The following is a 3,870-nucleotide window of genomic DNA, read 5'->3' as shown; positions in this document are numbered from 1 at the left end:
AGGCTGCAGCTCCGCAGCGGCGCGGCAGGAGCCCGGCGGCTCCAGCGGAGCAGGCAGGGCCGGGGCCGGGGCCGGGGCCCGGGCACGGCCGCGGTTAAAGAAGGCTCGCCCGCTGCGATTTGCCTCCCACAGCTCCAAACGGCGCCAAGGTCCTTCGTCCGGCCCAGCCGCAGCCAGGCACAGACCTGCCAGCGCCCAACGGGATATTGGGGTTCAGCTTCCTGGGTCAGACGCTGAAGCCTCCATTGTGATCTGGGAGACCAGGCTTAGCAGCTACTGCTCCCCCAGTGGTGTTCTGTGCTGGAAAGTGACCTTAATTAAAGCTTCTTCTCTGCCCGGCCCAGGGGATGATTTTCTTCAGCTCATACTAGCCCGCTAGGGCAGCCCTGGGCCCTGTTAATACTAAATTCTGAGCCAGACATTCCAGGTAACTGAAAGAAACGAAGGGAAAATGCTGGGGTCTGGCCTTAAAATGACTCTACACAAACCGACTCCCCTCATTTCTTGTCCCATTAGCAATTGCAGGAGCAAATCCAGCCATGGGGGAGCAAACTTCCTGGGAGTGGGACTTTCCTACCAGACGGGCAGGGAGAAGGGACAGGGAAAAGGAGATAGAAGGAGAAAGAGAGACTGAAAGGGGCACTGGGAGAGAAGAGTTTGGAGAGAGATTTCCAGATCTCTAATCTGCCCAGAAAGATGTATTACTGTACCCTGGATAGAGTCACTTTCCTGTAGAAAAGATGAGAATCAGACAGAGGAAAATCCAGTTCCTGACTCCATATTCCCCCTGCTGGAGTGTGGCTGCCATGGGGTCAGTGTCTCAGGGAATCCCCCACAGTGAATCCTTTGGTTCTGCTTTTTTCTAGCCTTATGTTCAGAGACTTTGTTATGGGATGGGGGGAGGGAGAAGGGAGGTTAAAAATGTCTCTGTGGGCTTAGCCTGGCAGGAGGGGCCAGGTCTACACTGTATAAAGAGATCAAGCCTTTTCTCAGCATGGCAGACTCTAGGGTGTGTGTCTGTGGGGAAAGGACCTGGGGGAATCATGCTGTGAAATGAATTAAAGCGTGTTCTGAAACCTTCACAACTGCCCTTCTCACCCTGCCAGGCTGTGGAATAATGTCCATGTTTCACTCCAGTTTATCCCGTCCTCTCATTGGCCAGGGGAGAGAAATGGCTGCAGAGGAGCCAGTTCAGGTAGGTAGGTATTATCAGGGGGTTGCTGGTGGGTTCCTCCAGGAGGGAGAGGAACAGCAAATACACCGGAGATGGGAAGTTTTGCACAGTCTGGTTTGCAGGAAATGCACAGGGTGGAGAAAGGGAGGAGGACAGGGGTGTGCTAAACCTGCTGGGAGTTATTTAATAAGTGGCCTAGATTCTAGGAACAGACCCATGAGGTTCGGCGGTGGAAATGCTCTAGTTTGTGGAGCAGAAAATAACCCAGCTCCATGGGGCTGGGAAAACTGACCAGACTCCCAGTACTGGAGCCCAACCTGACTAAGCAGCGGCTGCTGTGAGATATGAAGGGGGCACCCACCAGAGAGGCTTAGGGGAGATTCCCCTCCCTTCATATCTAGCTCTGCAGGATGGGGAGGGTGTTGGGCTTCCTACCAGGGAGCTGTCCCTGGACCCTGCTAGTGGCTCCATCTCCTGAATCAGTCTGTGGCTAGTAGGTGTGTGATGGCTCTGCTGGGAGAGAGGAGGGGCCCTCTCTTTGTTCCCTCACCCTGGTGTTTCCTGGATGCTCTGAGCAGAGTGGGGGTGGGACTCTGACTGAAATCCACCCAGAGTTTCTGTTTGGCTCCTGTCCCCCGTGTATAGGGGGGCTGTGAGTGGGGCAGCAGGTACTGAGTGTTGGACTCTTGCTCTTTCAGGGGCTGTGACCTTCGAGGAGATGGCTGTGTATTTCACCAGAGAAGAGTGGGCTCTGCTGGACCCTACAGGGGTGTCATGCAGGAGAGGTAGGTAGCTATATGTGAGGGGTGGTATGCTGTTCCCCCTCATATGAGAATGTGACCCTTACTAAGCAAGGTCACATTCTCATAGTCTCCATGCTTGCTGTGCTAGGGCATTTGCACAGTTCACCCAGGAAAAAAGGCACGAAACAGTTGTCTGCTGCTTTCATGGAGGGAGGGGTGAGGCTGTACCCAGAACCACCCGCGACAATGTTTTTTGCCCTGTGGAAGTACAGAAAGAACTGACAGGGATTTGTAGGGGAACTTAATGCATGACAGTCTCTGTTAGCAAGAGTTAGGCTAACCGTAACCCTAATAACGCGAGATTTGTAAAAGCGAAGATTGTGTGAGGCGAGCAGAAAAGAACTGTGTGAGAAGTTGTTTTGACTTTGTGTAGATTATGTATAGATAGACTGGCGTCTCTCAGAAATGAGAAAAACAAGATATCAGGATGACCTATGTATAAACAAAATGTAGCTGTTGCTTATTATTGTCTGTAACAAAAGTATAAATGCTTGTTGTAATTGTTTACCTATTGAGAGACCTGTCTAGGAACCTGTGTCTTAGGGCACTCTCTCCCTGTTGTAGCTGCTAAACAGAATAAAATATCTGACTCTGCTGCACCCAAACAGAAGAGCGAGAACTGAGTTTTTCTCCGACAATTTGGGGGCTCGTCCGGGATGGCAACGCCCACTGAGACACAGACAGCTGCTACAGATCGTTCCCCTTCGAACCCCATGGCTCCACAAGAGAGGTATGAGACCTTTTGAAATCTCTATTGGGGTATCGGAGGAGGACTGTCCGTGGGGCCTTCTGTCCCTGTTGGGCTCACGCCATCTGAACTTATTGACTGTGCAGCAAGATCAGATGCAGAGTGGTATTGGGAAAAGGTACCAACAAGGTTAGTTTATAGCAGTACTGGGGAACTGCTTGCTTGACCAACAAGGTAATGCATAGGGAAATGCATTAGGTAATGCATAGGGAAATGCATTAAGTATGCACCGGTGCTGAGAGGTTTTTACCGCCTCAAGAGGGGTTGTCATACCGCCTCATGGTATTGGGTCCAGACATAAGGTACAGATGCATGGTGGTATTTGGAAATAAAGGCCTTGGTGTGTGTGTACACCAGTGTGAGTGACTGTTACCGGAAGACGCCCAGAGTACTCTACAAAGCGAAAGCTCGTGACCAGGACTACTCTAACGGAAGCCCGGGAACTAGAGGATCTTAGAAGGTCCGACCCACGATGGGCTGACTTGGCCTGGCATCGTTCGGTGAGGAAGCTACCTTGGTCTAGGAGCATGTGAACCCATTTTCCCTCCCCCTTTCCTTTCCGTGTGGGCTACTGACAGTCTGATCATATCACTGGATGCAATCAGAGTAAGCAGCGCCATCTCCCTGAGACTAGCTGAAGCTCTTTGCTGAAGGGAGATGTAGGAGGATCGTGGCCATCCTCGTTAGCCTCCCTTGTGTGAGTACCCTGTAGGGAGAGAGCCTTAGTTTATGTGCCGCTAGCGCGGACAGAGCATCCCCCTGTGTGTGTGTGGGATTGGAAAATGGGTGGGGGACAGTCTAAGCATTCCACCTCACCCCCTAAGGGTACCCCAGCATATTACATATATGTACATTATGGTCCAACAACCTGCAGGTATTTAGAGATTTGGAATCTTTACACATGTGAAAATCCATCTAAACAATGCCCACTAGAAGGTACCTTCAATCTAGATAAAATCATACATCTAAGAGGAGCTTTTAATCACCAAAAAGCCCTGACACAGTGTGAGCAATTTGTCTATTGAGGAAAGGAATGGGTTAATTTGAACTTCAGCTTGGCCCAGGGATAAAGAGAAAGTTGCTCTGCGTTCAAGGTCAAGAATCAACGCAGACTATGCTAAGTACGAAGAAAAACTGCTTTCGGC

At 50.9% G+C, this 3,870-nt stretch overlaps 1 long non-coding RNA gene across 1 annotated transcript; it reads left to right on the top strand.

The window, feature by feature from the left end:
- Positions 1 to 207: 207 nt before the first annotated feature.
- LOC116831051 (uncharacterized) lies at positions 208 to 3,090 on the top strand. Its single transcript, XR_004375122.2, has 3 exons — positions 208 to 1,195; positions 1,873 to 1,963; positions 2,586 to 3,090. It is a non-coding gene; the product is annotated as an uncharacterized LOC116831051 (long non-coding RNA).
- Positions 3,091 to 3,870: the final 780 nt, after the last annotated feature.

This window comes from Chelonoidis abingdonii, unplaced genomic scaffold (genome assembly GCF_003597395.2).
Source record: "Chelonoidis abingdonii isolate Lonesome George unplaced genomic scaffold, CheloAbing_2.0 scaffold0544, whole genome shotgun sequence".
NCBI classification, from domain to species: Eukaryota; Metazoa; Chordata; order Testudines; family Testudinidae; genus Chelonoidis; species Chelonoidis abingdonii.
Note: the sequence above shows the minus strand (reverse complement) of the source record. Positions and strands in the feature narration are given on the sequence as shown.